The sequence below is a fragment of the Falco punctatus genome (assembly GCF_963210335.1).
Source record: "Falco punctatus genome assembly, chromosome: 13".
In the NCBI taxonomy this organism is placed as follows: Eukaryota; Metazoa; Chordata; class Aves; order Falconiformes; family Falconidae; genus Falco; species Falco punctatus.
Genome location: NC_137593.1, coordinates 20,357,968 through 20,379,437, shown reverse-complemented (window position 1 = coordinate 20,379,437; position 21,470 = coordinate 20,357,968). Strand labels below are relative to the sequence as shown.

General features: G+C 44.6%; 1 protein-coding gene across 2 annotated transcripts in view; it reads left to right on the top strand.

Moving 5' to 3' along the window:
- The first annotated feature begins 1,317 nt into the window (after positions 1–1,317).
- Positions 1,318–21,470, top strand: part of KCNE4 (potassium voltage-gated channel subfamily E regulatory subunit 4) — a 21,415-nt gene continuing 1,262 nt past the window's right edge. The window contains exons 1-2 of one of the 2 annotated variants that reach the window (XM_080409019.1): positions 1,318–11,531; positions 20,956–21,173. The gene's annotated coding sequence lies outside the window, so the exon portion shown is untranslated. Of the gene's footprint in view, positions 21,174–21,470 lie in introns of both variants that reach the window. The other variant, XM_080409018.1, reaches the window with a different exon arrangement.

Here is a 21,470-nt window from a genome sequence, read left to right as displayed (position 1 = left end):
GGATCGAGGGCCAGAAGATTTTTGGATTGTCCCTTCCTGGTGTAGACCAGGATGGGCCTTCTGGAGGATGGTGCTTTCTGCTTGCTTTACATCTCACCGAGGATGGTATAAGCAAAATGTGCTAATACTTCTTTCAGAGATTTTTTTATTATTATTATTTTTGAAGTCTTCATAAGCTTGACAAATCTTTCCTTGAAAATATTTCCCATGTAGTTATTTCTCCACGTGGCTAGTAATGGATTATCGGATGTTTTCCAGAAATGGCAGGTGAGGGGTCTTGTCACAGGCAGGGTGTTGCTGATGGGCAGTGCCTCCCCAGGGCTGGCTTCCTTCCGACGCTGAACCCACGGGGCTGCTGTGGGCTCTGGATAGGTGGCTTCGGTCTGCTCAGGTGGAGTTGTCCTTCCAGTCGCAATGACAGTGTTTCCACTGAGCATGCAGAAAAGTTTCCCTGCCCTAACATGCTCTCCAGTACCCCGGTCTGCTTGTTTTGTATTTGTTTCTGTCTATATTCATCAATGTGCCATTGATAACGTGTTTTGCAGTGGTTTTCCTAATGTTTTCATAAAATGAGATTTGGGACTTTCTCCAGGATTTTTCCCAGTGGTACAAAGGGATACTTGCTTTTAAATAATTTTTTCCATTTACTATTTTCTGCCTGTAACTTTTCATTATACCACGCACCAATCAGATCTTTGTGGTACAGTCTTTTCCATAACAGATGTTTTGACTCTGTTAATTGTTTTACAAAATTTGGATTATATTAGATGTAGACGCGATGGACTGCTTCCAAAGGAGGCATGATACTTTCTGGAAATCTTGACTGGCAAGTATTTCTAGAAAAGGGGTTTTTTTGGGTGTTTCCTCCCGCCAAGGTCTGAAGGAGTGAGCCTATGTCCGCTGCCTGCCTGGAGCAGCCGGTGCTGGGGGCGGTGGGCAGGTGTGAGCCCATCTGCCTTCGCTGCTCCTTGTGGAAGGGCGGGTGGAGACAAAGGAGATCCCGCTGGGAAGTGCCTGCCCGGGCAGCCAAGGCCGGCTTACCCTCTGGCTCGGGGATATGGGGACAGCCAGTGCTGCTGGGCCAGGGGGAAAGGGAAAGCCTGATTAAAAAAATAATAATAAAAAAAAAAAATCCCTGACACCTTCCTTTTTGTCTTGCTTGACTATGGAGTATTTAGACTAATGCAATGAATTGGCATGTGACGGCTTATAGTTCAATGGGTGCCGAGGCAGGCTGCTGGTGAGCAGGTGCTGCGCCCTGGCCGCTGTGCTCTGCGCTGAGGGGGCACCGGCTGCTGAAAGGGCCCGCACTGGCCCCTTGTGTGCCTGGCCCTGAGGTGCCCCCCGGGAGCTGGTGGCTGCCGCAGGCCTGTCCCATGTCCCTGCAAAGTGCTGTTCCCCCGCTCCGTCCTGGCGGGGTGCACGGGGAAAGCTGCCGCATCCCGGCCCGATGGAATTGCGGGAGCGTGGCAGGCTCATGGGCAAACTGGGAAATGGCCGGCAAGAAACGTTAAATTACTAAATTGTAACAAGTGGCTGATATCGAGTGGTAAACCAGGTGCCACCACCCCCTCCCCTTCCTTCAGAGCTGCCCTGCCTTTTCCACAAGGGAAAATAGACTTAAATAAACCTTTCGTTATTTATAATTAGATTAGCTACGTGTTATTTATTTGTTTATTTATTTAAAAGAACGGGTAGAGTTTGCAGAAAACAAGAGTTATCCAATCTTAAGCAGCCTGGAAGTTACCCAGCCTTATGGAGATCCTTGGAGGGAAGGCTTGGCCAAGGTGCAAGAAGAAATCTATTTTATTTACACCAACTCTCTTTTCCTTGGGGAAAAGATAAAAAAGCTGAGATCATTTGAATAACAGAGAAATCTGTCTAATCCCACCTGCTGGGCCGTGCCACGGTACACCTGGAGCACCCTGGCCCTGGGCTGCCAGGGGTTGGCCCAGCTGGTGCTGGTGCTGTCCTGCGGGGTGCTGAGCGTCAGGGACACCCCGAGGCCTCAGGTGCAGGGACCCATGGAGCTGGTACTGCTGGCCGGCCCGTGGAGTGCTGAGCTGTGCCCATCTGGTGCTGCCCACGGCTTCTAATTTCTGGGGAAACAACAAACCCCTGGCCCAACGGTGGTGGCCAGCGAGCCCTTAGCCACCAGGCATGCGTCTGCTTCTCTCTGTATTGCAGAGCCACTCGCCACCTGACGGCACCTGTGACTTTGTGGAAAAGCCACGTGAAAATGCTGATGTCTTGGGTGCTTTTTGGAACTGGTATCAACAGCAGCAGCCGCGGCTATGGGTGCCGTGAGGGGGATGGTTTGGGCGAGGAATCTGCAACGTGGGTTTTTCTCCTTGCATGTGGAAAGAAGTTTCAAGGTGCTTCTTGAAAACTTTTATTATTAGCAGTTTACTTTTAAGTTTTAGTTTTCAAAGTGTGACGTAACTGGAGGAGATGCAGGTAGGTGGCTTCTCAGCCCTGCGCCAGGGACGACCAGCAGGCAGGAGGAAGGGAGCAGCTTTGCGGGGTGTTTGCCAGAACTTCTGTGGCACCTGGCACGGCTTCCCTGGGTTTGACTTCATCCCTGGCGCAGGCAGCAGCATCCTGCTCCGTGGGCTTGGCACTGTTCAGAGGTGGGGGTTGCAGGGGTCCCGGGCTGTGCCACAAGGGCTCCTCGGCAGCCCCACACGTGCCGGGACGGTGCCCGTGCAGAAGCCCTGCCTGTGCGCTCACTGGGTTTTGCCGCTGATGGCAGCTGCGGGGCCAGAGCCTCCACTGGTGTCTGAGAGCCCAGGAGCCTCCCACCTGCTTCTGCCAGGAGTGAATTTTTTCCCCTTTCATAGCTTGGGGTAGGTTTTAAGGGCTAATCTAGGATAAGTGCAAACTGCACTCCAACAATTCCAAGCATTTGGATTATAGTTATTTCCATCTGTCTGTGTTTATTTACTTCTTCAAGAAAGCTCCAGTAGTACTCAGAACAGCTTTATTGTGCTAGAAATTTCTAACCCACTGTGATATGTAGATTCCTGTGCTGATTCAGTGCAGCAAAGCCTTAGAACGGCTATTCAAGACCACTGACTGACACTGTTTCACGTTTTCTTTCCCACCATGAGCTGAGGCTACAGCATACTCCCCCTCTTTGAAAGAAGTGTACGGCTTCTTTCAACTTTTGTTTAATTAACTATTATTCCCAAAAGTGTTTCATTGTTTCTTTTGTATGCTCTTATTTTTTTCATTGCGTCTGTCTGTGTCTCGAGTCTGTCTGTCTGTATCCCCTTCCCCTTCCTGCCCTGACCAGAGCTGGCTGCGTTGGCAACGTCACATGGAACGCCAGCGGTGGATGGACTCCTCATCCTCTCTTTTTAAGGAATTTGTCCATGTGTTTGCCTCCATCACCGCTGAAAGCGGCTGCGTGGGGTGATGCCGGCCCTCTGGCAGGGAGAGCAGAGCTGTGGCATGCTTTCCCATCTGAAGCGCCACAGCCCACGTCACCAGTGCAGCCAGCTGCTGAGTCAGGACTTGCATCAAAGCCCAGCAAGGCGAAGCGAGCTTTTCCTCCTAACATCAGGAGCCTTGGGATTAAGCTCTGTAAGGACTTGTTCCTTATAAACAGTGACTTTATGCAGTAAAGGTTGCTGCTGTGGTAACCTTTAGCAGGGCTTCTGGCAATTATACCCAGTTTTCACTGTTAAATAGTCCCATTTTGGTTTTCATCCCAGCTCCATGTAAGAAACCCATTAGTAACTTGTTTGCCCTACATTTTTCTTGCTATGATTTTTTGATTTTATTGCCAAGACCTTTCTCATAGCTTTTGGAGGCAAATAGCTTTAAAGATTGATACATCTAAAACGCTTGTAGCATCTCCATGTCTGGTATTTACCTATAATTTATAAATATTTTGAGATTAGGAAGCACGTGTTGTCTGCAGGAAGACTTTCTATATTAACCAAGCAGACAGAACTCTTGTCAATTTTTTCTCATAAGTACAGTGAAACTTAATTCTCTTTGTTATCCCCTCTATTCATCTGTTGGCCTGTTTTATTCTGGAGCTGATACCTTAAGCCATCTCTGAGAGATTTTTGATGTGACCAGGCATCACTTCTGGAGGTGGCTGCAGAGGTGGGAGCTGTGGGTTGGAGCATCCCAGCTCCTCTGCAACTGCAAAGGCTTATTTGTAGTGAGGTCCCCAACCAGGGTGTGATGCTGGAGAGATGAGCAAATAAGTATCACAGAGCCCCTTGTCATTGCAGTTCCTCTGGGAGTGAATACTCCTGTAGCGCTGGAGGGAATCAATAACTCAGCCCATGTGAGCCTGGCATAATTAACTTGATTTTTTTTTTTAATTAATTTTCTAGGCTAATAAACTGAGGCATTGGTAGCTTCAAAGCAAAAAATCTCTACTGATTTTTCTCTGCTGGTCCATGTGATGATCTTAAATGGGAGCTGTATGAATATCTTGGGGTGCATACCCCACGCGTTCATACCCTGCAAATGCACTGTAAGAAAATACAGCTGACAGTAGGCATGAAGGATGGCAATAGATATTTATACTATTTAGATATAATTTAAGTGATACTTAAAATGTTACTCAGGGTAATTTTTATGCTGCTTTCTTCACAGCTTTATCTTGATTTTTAGCCTTGGCTGTGTGAGCGGAGGTGTGTGTGCAGTGGGATGTGCCAGTGTCCCCCTGCCAGGGGCTGGCAGCCCCAGGGAGCTGCTCACCGTGGTGCTTGGCAAGCAGTGACTGGCTTTGCCCCGCTCCCATGCACAGCATAACGCTCAGCGTCTATCGCCCACTTTGGTATGGTTCATTTTACTTCGAAGAGCAGCATCTGTCCTGCTCTCACCTTGCAGTGCAGTCCCACGGAGCGTGGTGGGTGCGTGGCAGAGTGGGGTCCGTGCCCTGGCCCCAGCCCATGCCATGGCTGCAGCCCCACTGCATGTCCTGCCACCCCTCCTGCCCGCCTCCGCAGAGCCCTGCTGCTGGGTACAAAGGCTCCTGCTTTGCTTGTTGACCTGTTCAAACAGCGTTTGCTTTTCTCCTGGGTAAGATCTCCGTTTCTCTGCTGATGTTGCTTTGGGGTAGGATCTTTGCAAGTTGCCCATAGATTAATGTGTTGACGTACACAGTTTAGGATCCTTAACAGCTTATACTGTGTTGCAAGGTTGAGGGGGGCTTATGCATGCATAAATGAGAATAAGTTTTTTTTGTATTCACCTTTAGCTTAAAATGCCTGTAAACTGAATACTCAGATAGCTGCGAGTTGCCCATGAGACAGAGCCCTCAGGGCTCGGCGATGGTCCTTGGAGCACCTCCAGGAAGACCCCCGGGCATGGAGCGTAACCAGCGTGCCTGCAGGTGGGACCACTGCTGCAGGAAGGGGGCCTGGGGGGCACAGGCTTTGAGAAGGGCATGTTTGTCTGGGGGCAAAGGAAAATGGTTGTGTTACCCACACCAAGTGCTCAGGGGACTGGCTAGTGGGGTTGTATAAACTGGGATGTGGCAGTTACTTTGAACCAGCGATGCCTGAGAGTGCAGGAGAATCCATGTGGGAGGATGAGTCATAACCGTGATGAGGAAGGGAAAGGGTGGGCAAGGCTGGTGAGCTGATGCTCCCCAGACGTAAAAAACATTCCCAGGTGCCTAACTCCTTCAAACCAGGCATCCTCCTACAACCTCACCAAGCATGCTCTTGAGGGTGGAGGAACGTATCTAAATATTAAATGTACAACAACATCCAAAAAAATGAAATATCTTGACAAATTCTGAATGATACTGAGTCTCATGAGGAGACAGCTGAGCAAGAAAGGCTGCGAGCTATACAGGCAACAACTTAATCGCTTCTAGAAAAACTAGCTTTAAGAATTGCCATCAAAGCAAGCAGAATGTATCAAGGGAGGGAGGAGATTTGAATCTGTGGAGCGTGATTCCCTCTCCACTGCCGGTGGAAGAAGGCGGTGGGGCTGTCCCAGCACTCTGAGCCTGTTGTAAGAAAGGGGAAGGCTCAAGCGCGACCAACATGGATCTTCTCACCCAGACCTGGTAGGTCCCACTTAACGTGGCTCTGCTTAGGAGAGCAGGCGAGTGACTCTCCTGCAGAGGAAGGATGCTTTATGCTGCTGCAGCCCTGTCTGTAAAACCTAATCGTTTGCAGTTTGGGTGAGCAGAGAGAAGTAAAACAAATGCTGCGCAGATGGATGCAGGCAGCTCTGTTCTTTCTCCAGCCAAATTTGTGAGTGCATCACCAATGTGAAGCTGCACCCAGCCAGTGCCAGCAGCCCAACTGGCAAAGGGACCGCGGTCCTTGGCACCTGCCTTTGCAGAGCTGCAGACCTACTTCCTCAGGGTAAATAAAAAAAAAAAACCACAAGGGCCAACATCTCATCCTGTTCACTAGCATTTGATTTTTGTGCTGGAGCTGACTCAGGTTTATTCTTTTCAGCCACTAGAGAAAAAACCCAAAACCTTCCAGGATTAATAAATTGTGGCAAATGTTTGTAATTTGTCAGTGATTCAGTTACAATCATGCTTGCGTGCAACAGATGACTCAGTGAAGAACAGTGACATTTGTTTTCCTGTGAATTTGAGAAGCTCGCGCAAGAGCAAAGACCCACGGTTCTGACCCGATTCCCTCACATTTTGTATCTAGAAAAAGGCAATACCCCTAAGCGTTGTAAAGAATTATCTCTCCAGTCCTATTTTATTTTGAAAATATTTTTAGTGTCTTCACAATAGCAAAACAAAGTTTTAAATAAATTATCTTTCTTTCTTTTTAATCTGTCCTTTATAGTTTTCCTGCTGTAGGGAGGAACTCCTGACCTCTCTCGGAGGCCATCTCCCCCCTGGGCAGTGACTCAGTCGTGCTTTGCCTTTTAGTCCTGGAGCAAGTGACAGAATGAAGGGTGCAAATCAGAAATCTCCACTTCTCAAGCCCGTGTACTTTCACACCAGACTCAGAACAAAATGTACTGGTTTGGGCTTCTCATACCTCTTTCATTTGCCTGCAACATTTCATAGATGTAAGGATTTTTTTTAAAACTGTTTTTAAGGCTAATATCAAGTTAAGCTGAAATAAGATCCGAAACAAATTTCTGCCTGAGGGTAAGGATAGTCTTGTTGCTACAATAGAGGCTGAGCAGTTGGACGTTTATTGTGTCATTGGCTTCCTGCTAGCCTCGACGTTTAATCTCTGCCACCGTTACCTTCATTGCTGAGCCGTAAACACATGTATCGAGTGTTACACCGACACAAAGCCTGGAATATACAGCCCTCGCAGTAATGGTGATTACTAAATGCGTTTAGCTTTTGCTGAGGCTCTGAGACTACGGGGCTGATTTCCCCACTGTGGATTTACTGTTGCAGAAGCAGCAGCATTGCAGAAGTGCTTTGACTGCATCCTCGAAGGAGAGTAGGGTCAAAGATAGCAGGGTTTCTGTTTCAGAGTGAAATAATGGGTGAGATCAGGCTGACTGGAATTTTTCTGTGTCTCTGACCCTGTCCATGCCAAGCCCACCACCTGCATGACACGGCAGTGCCGGTTGATTTCTGCAGCAGGGCTTCCCCCAGCCCTGGCTCTGCCACGCAGCTCCCCAGAGCTTTGCCCAGGATGAACAATTTCTGTGCCCTTGACTGAACCTGTGCTCAAATCATTTACGTTTTGAACATGGGAAAGCAGCTGAGAAATGTCGGGGCTGTGTTGTGGGCTTCCAGGGACGCAGGAGGGACCCAGCTGTGGATGTAAGCAGGGAGAAAGCTTGCTTAACACTTGAGGGAGAAGGTGGAAACAGGGGAACTTGTGGTTATGTCTGCTTTTTTCAAGTTTTATTGCTTTTGCTAACTCCCAAGCAAGCTGTGATTTAAAAATCACAACTCAGATCCCCAAATGATGAGACTTAAGAAAGTAATGAATTTGGGGGTTTATTGTTTGGTTTCCTGGTTATCTGAGACACGAAAGCCATGGGCTGAACTTCTTCCTCTGACTGCAAGAGCAAGCAGCTTTTCTTTCTTGCCTTGTTCTTTTCTTATAGCAGCTTTGAATCCTTCTGGAGCTCTTTGAAAACCAGGCATCAGAAGATTGTTAGCTGATGCTAATGGGGAGTCAGAAGTGTGAATGGTGTCTTGGCAACAACTGAATAGTATGAAATGAGTATCTTAGTACAGCCTAATTAATGTGCCTAGTTAAATGGGGTGATTCGATAACTCCCTGCTTAAAGGTGCCTGGCATCACACAGGGTGCGTCCTGTACACCCCCAGTCATGGACAAATTTCCAGTATTCAAAATCCTGGTACAGAGGAGTTTGTTTCTTTCTTGGTTTCTCTTGCTTTGAAACTGCCTCCTGGGAAACCTTTACCTTTCAGCTTCAGGAAGGCAGTAATACATAGTTAATATAGATATAAGGGATCCTCATTTGGTTTTTACTTATATTTAGGGCATATTAATTGCCCCCACTTTATTGCTATAATAGAATTCTAATATATTTTGTATTTTTTTTTGTTAACAAGATCTTGCATTTTTGCCATTTGTTTTTAAAGCTAGATTAAAACCTCCTAAATTTAATTCAGCAGAAATGCTACTGAAGTTCTGCATTACCTATGTGTAAGTGGCTACATTATATTCCTTTACTAATTAAAATTATGACATCCAGAAATTGGAGTGTGTTATCTGCCCAGCCCCAGCGTAGCCTCCTGCCTGCCTTGGTGTCATGGCAATCTCATCTCCGTGGCAGCGTTGGTTTCTGAGCATCGCTTGTAGCCATGGCAACATAGGGTGACCAGGAACTCCGAGCTGGTCTGTGTTGGGGATGTGGCAGCTCACTCCTGCTATAGTTATTATTTTTAAGGGTGCTAGTGCAGTCTATAGCACTAGTTTAGCACGTGGGTTTTTCCATGGTATAATGAACCTACTTGACTGAAACTTAACTGGCTCTGAAATGAAGGGTTGAGTAAGCTAAGAGAAATGAAATGGAAGTGCTAATAAATTACGGGGCAAAGCCTGGGCTCGCTTCGCTCATAAGACTTCTAAAATCTTTAATTTAGCAAATTGACTGCTTTCCTGAGCTAAATTATAGAAAGGAGCTGGGCATTTTATTTGAAGTGTCTGAGTACTGGATACCTGAATCAATGTCTGTATCTATTTTTTTTTTCCTTTTTGAGATTCATCTGGCCCTGAAACCAGTCATGAGGGGGAAGAAAAAACCCAAAACCAAACAGCAAAAAAACCTAAAAGAACAACGGGGTGTTTTGGCAGTGACCTAGGATTGCCCCCACTGAGCTTTCCAATGATGAGACAGGACCTTTTATAGCTTTCCTCTGTATGAAGTATTGAAGCTTGTTGTGGTCTGCTGGGTGCTGAGGAGAGGGTCTGGATGGGATGTGTTGGAGAGGATGGGGATGGCAGGGTTGTACCAAGAGACCAGCAAACATGAAACCCTGAGACCTGGAGGTGTTACAGCAACGTCTGCAAAGGGGACAGATTTGTGGTAACACAAATATGGTGTTTGGGGGCACTGTGAAGAGGTGACCAACCCTACTTGCTGTTGACATCGATGGGATATGAGGTTATGAGGCTGGCAACATACAGAGCAAAGTTAGTGGGAATTATCTAGAAAAGGATTTCAGTATTAAGCCTAAAGAGCAGAATATGATTCACCTTGTAGAAAAGCAAACCGACCCAGTGACTTCAGTGGGAAATGACCCCTGTGAAGATTTGCTGTGTCTAATGAAATTGAGCAGTTCACGGGCTGAGCCTGGACCTGTTGATTGGCTGTAATACAACAGATACTTTCTTGAAAAATCAGATGTAGTGGGTCCCTGTGAGAGCACTCCTGAGGCTGTGAGTGTCCTACCTGGTGCTTTCAGGATCCAGTAACGTCATGTAATACATGACATAATCCAGCCTGTCCCTGCCTCCAGAGGTTGCTGCAGGAGCCGGTGTGGGTGCAGCAGAGGCAGGGCAGAGCCCTGCCAACACCAAGGGTGATTGGCCTCTGCATTGACCCTTAAATCTGCTGCTTCTCTGGTACTGAGCTCCCAATTTAGTAGTGTGCTTTTCAAGCTCAAGAGCAACAACAAAAGTCTGACCCCTAAGAATTTCTAGAAACTGTGGTTCAAAAATGGTATGGCATCCTCAAGGGTTTGCAATCTGTGTCCAGTTCTGAATGATTTTGCATGTCTCTTTATCCTTCTGGTAACTGGAAGATGTTTTTTTTTTTTTTTTTTTATTTGCTCCCACATTACACAGGAGACCAGAGCAAAGCTCCTCTGCCCTCACTGCCTCAAAATCGCAGCCTGGCACAGCTTGCCACCCAGTTTCAGGATGCTTTTGTACTGCCTACTCTTTAGTTAATTCCTACCGTAGTCTTCACAAAGTCAGCTTGATGTTTAAAAAGAGACTTTATAGTAGACCAAAACATGATGGGAATTGATGGAAATATTTTGGTTTATCTTGTTAGTTCTTGGGTTTAGGAAAAAATAATGATGAATTCAGATGTGTTGGTTGCTTCAGCAGCAAATCATAAAGCTTAATCGCCAAGACTCCTTAATCTCAGATAACTTTTTTGAGAGTTTTTGGATTTTTTGCTTATGCTGCTAGCTAATCCTAATGCTGAGATTATTACACTCACAGCAAAAAAATCTACATCCTCTTTTTCATTTTAATCTGTTATTCACAAACAAATTAATCCAGAGGAACGTTTTCTAGGTCTGGGCTCTAATCCAAGTAAGCTATATCAGGTAATGATGACTTGGGCAGAGAACCTTCCAGAACAGATGCACCCATGTCTCATTGAGAATGAGCAACTATTTAAAAAAAAAAAAAAAAAAAAAAAAGTCTGACTAAGCCATGTCTGAATGTTTAGGGAAAGGAGGAGAGTTAGCAGCACAAGGGGCACTGGCTGGAAGCATTTCTGGAATGCGCCTTGCACCAGCCCCAGCATCAGCACCGGGCAGAGGCAAGGGGCTGAGCCACACAGCCCCAGGGAGCTGCGGCAAAGAGAGGATATCTTCTGGGAGAAGGAAGGAACTGGTTCTGACAGCTCTTTCTTGAAGGGAGGTATTGGGAAAACACTTGGAGCTCTGCAGAGCTGTCCCAGCTGAGTGCACTTCACAAATGTATGGGGTGTGATTGCTATTTCAGGGCTCAGAAAAATGCGAGGTATCTTGCTACAGGCAGCGATGTGTTTTGATATGACATTGTTTGATATAAACATTATGTTTATAACCAGAAATGTCAGCGAAAAGCCATAGGTGACATGAACAAGTAATATGGATCTGTGGTGCTGAGTAACATGTGCACATATTTTTTGTTGTCTTAGTGTTATTTAGACTCTTCTTAAAATCTCTTTTCTTTCTCCCTTCCCTCTCTGTCCCTACAGGCAAGTAGGTGGATCTTGGAGGGTTTTGAAGGAGATGCTTTGGCAACTTGGTTTGTGAAGGACATTGATGGTGAAAGCAAAATATCATGGGAGAAATCAAAGGAGAGGGACAAGAGTCACAGATGGAGAAGGTGGTGGGAGGTTTAACTCAGAAGGAGGTAAGCTCTGCAATGTGGGTAAGGACTACACGAGTTCCATTTTTGAAGCAGCGGCTTCCAGTTTGCATTTTCAGTTCACACGATTTGATAGATGAGAGTGGTCTGTGTCCACGTCCCTTTGCAATACATGGAGCATGAAGTGGAGCCCGTGGGGCAGAGGGAGCCAGCCAAATCATGTGGAGGTGGCTGGGGGTAGCAGACCTCCTCTGGGTTTTGGCTGACCTGGGCTGAATGGCTTGGCGGGGTGGAGGTCGAGACCATGCAGAGGAAGAGTCAGAGAGAGGGGGACGTGGATGGGTCACGTGGAAGAGACATAGTGTGGTAGGGAAAGGGAGCGACACTTGGAAAACACACTGATTAAATGGTTTGTGTGCATCCCCTGCCATGATGGGTGCAGACAGGGTGCCCTGGGGTTGAGTGAGCAAGTGACAGTTAAGAAAACCAACACGAAGTTTCCACACCCCATATTCTTTTGTAAATGGGTAGCAGCATGTTACGCAGTGTCGTTCTTCAGGATCCTTGCTGAAGAAAGCAGCAAACAGATTCCTTGCCTGCAGTGCAACAGCAAAGGGAACACAGACCCTGCTGTGCTGAGCCCTTTCATCTGCCGGAGCACTATTTCTCTTCCCTAAGTGGATGATTTATGTGAGCAACCACTGCACACCATGAACTATATTTACAACTAGTACAGCAGTTATGTTGCTTTCAGGAATTCCTTTAACACTTTAGTTTAAGAATTGATTAGTACTCCATTGATGCTTGAACACTCAAATGCTTATGGGAGAGTTGGGAAATTCTGTGAATATGGCTACATCAAAATTCTGTAGTTACGTGACTCAGAGGAGTATTAATTCATTCTATGTGTCTAGGTGTATTTTTTTTGTATTTCCCATATTGAACAGCAGTAATTTTTTTCCCCCAAACACACTGCGCTTCCAGAGCTTGTTAGGAAAGTGCAGAATCCTGTATCTGTGCAGAACTCCGCATTTCCTGCTGCTTCCTACAGATGAGCGAAATACCAGCCTCATATGAGGAGCAAAAAGACCACACAAGACCACATGTTGTTTACTTTGAGCAGCCAAGAGAGGAGAGTGTTTTCCCCTGAGTTCTAAAAGCATAATTCCATCAAACCAATAGTTGCTTTTGCTTTAACAAAATGCATTCAAGAAGGGATGGTATCTTACCACAGAGGCATGAATGCCTGCACTCAAAAAAGTAAGCTTGCCCCTGATTAGAGTAGGAATTTACCTGTCACTAAGTTCCTTTTCTTGGTATTACCTTTTAAAAAATAATTTGGGAAGTTAATTTTGATTTTTTTGATGTTGATCAGTATTGCAGTGTTGTGTGCTTTCTCACTCTTTCTGTTCAACACATGGCATGGGAACAATTTTCCACAGGGTGATGTGGCTGTGGACCTTATGGGGACACAGCAGTGGTTCCCAGAGGGCTGCACACCTTCTCTCTGTTCTGTTTGATGCCACATGCACCCATGGGGCACACCTAATCTGCAGATTGCAAGCTCGCTGCGCTGGTGAGGAGAATGTCAGGAAAGCTTTTCCTTGGGCTTTTCCAGGTCTCTTGGAGCTCTTGTGAAACTTCTTTCATGTGGGAGGTTGTGGGGAGCTGTTACATCGATCAGGTTCCTAGTAATGGAAGATTACATCCTTTGATCTCCATCAGATGTCCACGCAAGGCTGGATTACCAGTGCTTATGTTAACTGGAAGAAATGAAGATTTTCTGTCAGTTGAAAAGGAAGAAATCCTGTTCTGTTAAAGCTGGCATGACCCTGTATTGCATACAACCCATTCCATACATTATGCATTTAGGGACTCATCCTCTGCATACTCACAGCTGTGGCTCTGTGGACTAATACAGAAATATAGCAACGGATCTTAGCTCATTTTCAGGAATCGTCTTAACTTCTTGTATCCAGGCACTAAAAGGGTAAGCCAGACCTTACAGGATCCAAAGGGAAACTGCAGATGGGTTCCTCATTTGAGACTGGGAGTTCAGCCTTGGATTTCAGATTTCCCTCCTTTACCTTGCAGCATCCCTCCCTTTGGAGAGGATGGATGTGCTGTTGCTTCTTCTGTTGTATGCTTTCTGTCCTCTTTGCTGAGCACCTGAGGTTCATCCCAATTGATGCTATTTACACCCCAGATCACTATTTTGTGTGTGTTGTGCTTTCCAAAGCAGACTTTTGGAATAAGAATACAAATAGCTGTTCTGAATATTTTATGTTCTGAAAGTGAGTACAGTCAACAGATGCCAAATATATGTAATAAATCAAACTGAAGTGCTGTCTCAGTTGCTTCAGCTTGAAAGGGGACTGCTGTGGGAAAAGGCAGTGATGAAACCTAAACTGCTTTTGCAATCCCATGAAGATTCAGGTCAACAAGGTTGAGAGCAGAAATTAACGGAGTGTGATGTTTGCTGCAATAGCTACAGAAAATGTGGAGGTTTCACAACAAAAACTCAAAAGGAGCATTGCAAACAGACACGATACTAAGTGCCTGATGTAGTACAAAAGCCTGAGGGCCTTGAACATCGGAGGGAAAGAGGGCTTAGCATCTGGTATCCATGTGAAAGTGAAACATCTTGTATGTGCTGAAGGTCACAGTGACCTGGGATGCTGTGCTGACATGGCTGTGAAACAGCACGGACTACTTTTTACTTTGCAAACAAATTTTCCAGGATTGGAAAAAAACAATAATGAAGAGAAATGTAGCTTCTCTTCTAAGACCTCGCAAGTGGTTTCACTTCAGTTGGGCTGGATGTGTGCCACTGAGAAAGCACTGTCTGTCCCTTTCATCTCTGCTCTACACCTGTTTCTGGGAGAGGAGAGTGAACTTACCTTTGCATGCGTTTTCCCTCCTTGGGAGGATGCAAAGATCACTGTGACATTTGTTGTATTCTTTGTTATGTGCTGTCACAAGTTCCTAAAGGGATAGAATTGCTTTTGTGGTGAATGTCATAACGGTCTCCCTTTTTTCAATCTCTTTTGAACAGTCTGTATTCAACCCTGTCCTCAAAAGCAGTGTTGAAGATTAATGTGAAATACCCCTTAGGTACTGGCAGGTACTTTAATCTCAAGGTAGAAAACTCGATGCAGCCCATGGAGGAAGCCAGGCTGGTACTTTATTAGAGGTAGTATTCCTCACACTCAGCAAACCCTGCAGGATTCAGTGGGAGTTCTGGGCACGTGTCTGTGGCAGAACTTGCTTATCTAGATGTTGGGGTCTTTAACATTTCTTGATATACGAAAATTAAAACCGCAGTGCTGTGGCTTAGTACGACTAAGCACCAACTGCCTCCTGGACTTCAGAGTCTGTTGTTTCCCCAGTAGTTAAATTTTTGTCTGTTTTTTTTTTTCCTTCTCAAATTCTTTGAAGTGTGGTGGACTTTGAGAACTGTTACACCTCTGTGCCAGTGCAAGTGAAGTCACTGGGTGTGTGAGCCTTGCCCCGTTCATTTCATGAGAGAGCATCCTGCTCCCCTCTTCTTGGTTTCTTATGCTTCTCCTTTATTTCTTATGCTTCTCAACTGCTGGCATATGCTGAATTTTTCAGATAATGAAAAATCTCTAAATGAACAACAACAAAAAAAAAAAGGGAAAGAAAACTGAGGAGAGATCTTCATGCTGCATGCAGAGGAATGTTTCAAAACCCCTGTAAATATTCATTCATATCCCTTCACCTGAGATTTGTCAGAAGCCTTCTCTAATGCAAATCAAAATGCTAATTCTGAGCAGATTAGTCAGAAGCCCTTCAAAGAGAGGATGAATGGTCCTACATAAGGCACCTTTCCATAGCTGGAGGAGTGTAAGTGCTGTCTCCTCGCTGAAGAAACAGAAATGTGTGTTTGGATTTGTCAGTGAATTTCTTCTAAATACTGCTAATCACATTTAGAGATTCTTGTTTTGTTTTTTTTAAAATTTAGTATGCTGCTGTTTTAAACCCCATGTAGAATCAAATGTGTTGAACACAGTTGATTGCATACAGTGCAACTGAATCTAGCATTTGAGAGCAAAGAAAGCGTTCAGTTTATTCTGTTTTTAAAGGTAGCGCATCCAACAGATAATTCTATTCGGGGGGAAAAAAAAAAGGAATAAGAAAAGAAAAAGCATTTTCAGTTCAAGCATACCTATGTCCTTTGTGCCACATGAAAGCCAAAAGGTAAGATAATATGAAGTATAAGTTTCACAGAATCACAAATAAAATAAAAATAAAATTTAATTTTATTGTACAGAAATGCATGTTGACAAAGTAACTTTGTAACCTGTTTCAGCTACAGGAAAGAGAATTGAGAGTGTGAGGACATTGGACTCAGATTGTCATATCAGGCCGCTGAAAGATTTTGATTTTTTAATATGTAATTTCTTATTATTGCTATCATGAGTTACCTGTTTCTACTCTGTTTATCTTCAGTCACTCAGAGCTTTCTGAAATTCGGTTTAGAGGTTGAAAAGAAATGCCCTATCCCAAAACGCCAAGATTCGCACAATGCATGCCCTACAGTAAATGTTAAATTTAGTATAAACAGTTATTACAGCTATCATTGAGGTTTTCTGTTGCTTGTCATCTCTCAGGATCAGAAACCAATTTGCGTTACAGATCTTTGTTGTGTGCTTGGAGCGCAATTGCAATACTCCAGATGTGACTTCTGGGAAATCTCTTGCCACTACTAGAGTTGAGAGCATTAGGGCAGATGGCCACCTTGGCTGTGAGGTGCTTCTGAACCCTGTATTTGCTACTATTGATGAAAATTGAAAGTTTTTGCTGCTCTGGGTGCAGGGAATGCCTGAGAAACTTGAAGTTTCATGATATGGGGAATTGCTATGAAGGTTAAATAAAATTTGAATTAAAGAAAGCTAAACCCTGAAGTTGGAGAGAAGGCTTATGTATGCATTGTCTGGAGTTATATTTGCATATGAAAGACTGTAAGGTAGCAAGGCAGAACTGTAGCATTTTACTAAGCTTTTCACAGTTAATAACTGGGCAGAGCATTACTTCCATGTTGTGGATGACACTGAGAAAACAGCCGCCTTCCTCTGGAAGTTGCTTGTGTGAAGTATATAAAAAATCATCATCTATTTCTGCAGTATGAAAAATAAGGAGGAGTGATGGAAAATGACACTGAACCTAGAGCTGTGTGAGAATTGCTCAGATGCCAGCCCAGCCGTGTGCTCCTGCTGTTGTGCTCACAAACGCGATGGTTATTTTACCTTTTCAGGTAGCGATCTGCAAGTGCGCTACCAGGCTGCACCCTCACAGCACATGCAATTTGGAGATATTCTTAATTTCACAAGTGGGTGAACTGAGGCATAGAAGTGTTGAAAGCATATAGTAAAGCTCATAAATTTCATACTGTAAGTAGGCTTTTTAGCAAGGAGACACATGACTTGTGTCAGGCTGCTACTCATTCCCTGCTTTAGGAATGAGTGCATGACTTGCTGCTTTTGAGCGAACCCTTTTATCCCAACACACTCACAAGCTTCACTTGAAATTGACTCTGCGTTGTACAGAACTTGAAAGGAGCAGGGACCGTGCCTGATCTGACATTCACTTGAGGTGAGAGACTGCCATTAACTTTAGGAATCAGGTCCTCAGTGAGGCGTGTGTTTTACAACGGGACCAAAAGTCAGTATGTACATCTCAGCATGGCAGGTCTTTAAACGCAAGACCAAATCAAGGGCACAAGCATCCCATTCATTGTGTCTTTCTTTATGGGGTCAAACCCAGCTCTTGACGCCTAATTTTACTCTAACAGAAATCTTATATGGGAGTGGAAAATATTTATCATCTTTGCTGTCCTTTCCCAGCTGCTGTGCCTGGAAAGTCTAAATTATAACTAAGTCAGTATTTGCATGGCAAAACTTTCCCTCCTTTTTCTCCCTAGTGGTAAATATCAAACCATTACTTCCATTAAAGGTCCACGTGCAGGGAGAAAAAAACCCAGCCCCTCTGTTCTTCCCATTTCTCTTTTCTTTCCTTTTTTTCAGACGATTACTCCAAAAATGCATATGCTTGGATACTCCTTAGAGTGAAACTGTTAGCATACTTACTAGACAGGCTCAGCTTCTGGTAGGAGCTAGCCCTTTATCAGTTGTGTCTTGTATCTTTATTTTTATTAACCCCCTAACTGCAAAAAGAAAGACAAATGCAGCATCAGGCCATGGATTAGCCTGTAATGAAGGGTTAGGCATGTATTTTCCATGGCAGGGAATCTTCAGGGAGTCATCTGAGTGTCTAAGGATGTTTCATGTTGTCCTCATCACGGATTCTGTCCTTGTTTGGTTTTCTGACTATCTTCACATTTTGATTTGGAGAAAGGGCTCACATTATACTATCCCTTAGGCTGTGTAGTGAAGAATTCCTGCCCCATGGGATGCCTCAAGCTTCAACTTTTGCGTCCTTTGGTGACGAAGGTTGCTGCCACAAAAGGCTCTCTAGGAGACAAGGACATTGAGAAAAAAAACCTGGCATCAGCAGCTACATTGTGACCTTTTCATCATTGCAGTGCCTGGCTGTTGCTCTGCTTTACTAGTTTGAATATTTTCCAAAGGGGGAATCTGAAAGGTGGGAGCAACAGCATGAAGATTATTCTTAAATGTTATAGTCTATGTTGGGATTCATTTAAAGCAGGTGAAGAGGAACATGTGAAAGGCAATTGCAGGAAGTGTAAGAGATCTGTAAGTGAAATTTCAGGGAAATTCTGTGAAGATTGGGGAAAAAAATTGATCTGAAAGGAAGAAAGAAACCTCAAAAAAGAAATAGCTAGTAACCTTAACTCTGTGTGTGGGTGGGTGGGTGGGTGGGGGGGTGGTGGTGCAGGCAAAGAAAGACTTCAAATTAAGCAAGTATTTTTGCCATGGTCAATGGTTTTACAATACAATTTGCAACAAAAGTAATTTTGACACACAAACCTAATAGGCTCCAGTTTTCAATTTTTTAGGTCTTGTTTTTAGATGAAAGTATAGTTTCTACAGGGTACAGCTTGAGAAAGCAGACTTATGGCACCAGTAAGCAAGTGGCATATGTTTTTCAGGTGGTTAATCCCCAGTGTTTTCCTATCCCTCCTCTTCATGTCTATAGAAAGCTCAGGGATTCCTTCCAGGCCTTTTTAAAATTAAACTGTTTTTCAGAATCATAGGCTAACAGATGGAGAAGAGTTGGTGTCATCAGCTAGCCAAAGTAAACAGAGTTTTCAGCAATAACTGCATAAATATGCAATTCAGTCATCTTTCAGTTGAACTTCAGGGGATTTCATAGATCTATGGATGTAACTGACCCATCTTCCTGTGCTCCTGTTGGGTGCTGCAGTTCATCGTGGTAACCTTGTACTGGGCTTCACCTACATGAAGAATATGAGGCTTTGGAATAAATAAGTGATTCTATTCACTCTGCTGGCTCACTGGTGGGAGCTGTGGAGTGTCAGCACCTCTGGGTGTCTGAAAGCACTTTTCATGTCAAGGGGAGTGATTACCTGTACATAACACTGACTGCAGGAGGCAGCAGGACAGTCTTTAGGTGGTCTCATTCCCAGGATCAAGCAGCTTCAGAGCTGGTTTCATAGGGTGTCATGAGCACAGAGAAGGGATTTCTCCTTGTACTGAGCCAATTTTCATTGACCCAACAATGCTGGGCATTTCCTCAACATTCTGTGAAAGTCTTGCATAAAAGGATGTTGATAAAACCTGACATATTGTCTTTAATTTTTCAGATTCCAAATTTCTGGAGCTGAATGGGGGAGCAAATATCACATGGAACTGAGAAAGATGTGAAATAAAAATTCCCCAAAGTTAGCTAGTAAATCCAGAGACTTGCTCTGTGTTATGCTTTAGCCTACCAGTTACTATGCTCTTGCTCCCTGCTCAGTAATTTGTCAGGAACAGGGAAGAAGAATCCAGACTTGGCAAGCTGGTGCTGCAGACAGATTTTGTCAGATGAAATCCCAGCAGACATTAGTCCAACATCAACAGCTCCTGAGCTATCACATGGGAATGCGCAAGGAGATAAAACCAACATCCTAAAGGGTGGATCCTCTATTTTAAGGGACAGAGAAGGGAATCTGGCTAATGTAACTTTTTTCCTTTCTTTGTGGAGTTGTTCGGAGAAAAGATGGAAAATGCTGGTTTTAAACACAGATACAATTCTGTCTTTCCTTGAATTCTTCATTTCATTTAAAGTTGCTGAACTCCTCCCTCTTGCTTTTTCCTACATGTGAAGAGTGGTTAATCCTATCTCTGCCTTTACCTCAGAGGGATTGTGAGGGCAGAGCTTGGAAAAGAATTTGCTGTCTATGCAAAGAATCCACAAGTGACTGCGGGGGCAAAAAACCCCAGACCTACCGTTGGGAAACTCTAGCACCAGTCAACTACTTTCTGGAAGTGGAGTGTTCCGTTACATAAACATCCTTGAGACTTTGCAAAAGGGGTGACATTCACATGTGGGGCCTGACTAATTGGGCTTTGTGTGTGAAGAACGGGGATGGAGAGGCTAAGGAAGTGAAATCCCCAAGGTGCAAGCTGGGCCTCCTTCTTCCCATGGCCTGTGCTGTTGCTTACGTGTTGAAAAGGGGTCTCAGAGCCTCCTGTACTACTGAGCTGATGACTGGGAACTTTGCGGGCCCCACAACCCAGCCTGCGTCCTAACTCTGCCCTGCCCAGCGGTCTAGGAGGCATCCTGCTCAGCCCAGAAACCAGCTGCAACAGCTTCCAGCAGGCACTTAGAGTGTCCCTCTGCCCAGAAGCTGTGAAACTCCTCTCATACTAAAATCTGCATTAACTCAGTGGTCGTGGTCTGTTTAGGCATAAACAGCATGCAGACCGCGTAGCTCTTGGCTGCTTCTACAAACAGTGGGAGAAAGGAGCTGCTAACTTCAGGAGCTCCGAGTTGCTCCCCGGAGCAGTTTGCACCCTTCCAGTCATGTGGGGAACCAAAATGCCATAGTTGCTGCTTCGATGACTGAAGTTATGTGGCACCAGCATATCCGTCCAAAACTCACCTGAGACCCAGGGTGCAGTCCTCCCAGCCCCACACCTTGTGGCAAAGGAGCTGCAGCATGAATGGAAAGTCACCACTTTGTTTTGTATGCGCTTTGAAAGGCTTTGTCACTAGTCCCAGGCAAAGAAAATAACCTGTTTCGGCCCCTATCTCTTCAGGAAAACTATGTATAGCAGGCATGTAAATAACTTGATAGTGTCTATTATAAAATTCAGATGTATATTTTTCCATATTTTATGACAAACAGAGAATAATCATGTGCAGGTTTTCCATTTTGCATAGCAGTTCTCAGGGTAACAGGTCAGATTTAGCAATTAGAATGGCAGTGAGAGGAATAGATTCCCAAGCTGAAAGAGCCAGTGCTGAACTGGTTAGGAAAGAGTGAAATCTGAATTCCCAACTCTTTTTCTTTTCACAGCTGTTAAGAGTTCAGTGGGTTGAACTGCAATCCTTCAAGTTCGTCTGTTGACTCCAACACAAAACTATTATAAACTGTGCCTCTAAAACACGTGATGAAACATTTCTTGAGAGCTATTTATTCCAACTGCAGCAGAGGAAAGTTTTCAGAACACCCGGCATTTGGTAGAGGAAAGGTCTCTTGAGCTTTGCAAAAGGAGGAATTATTTGCATACCGAAGTAAGTTGCTTTTTGATATTTTTTTTCCTGCAGCACTGAATAAAATAATACTTCTAACTTCCCCCTCCCCATGGAAGCATGGTCAAGTAGCACAAAACTATATTTAAGTGCCTAGTGGAGTATTTCTGTATGGTTTTCTTTCTTTAATCGTGTGGATTCAGGGGTTTATATTTCAGCATAGAACTCAACATGATTTAATATTATGCATTTTCTTTCCTTTAATACTTTCTATATCTGATTAACAGTTCATTCACTTTAATGTTAATGCAGAGGTATGATAGACTGCAAGCTTCAATC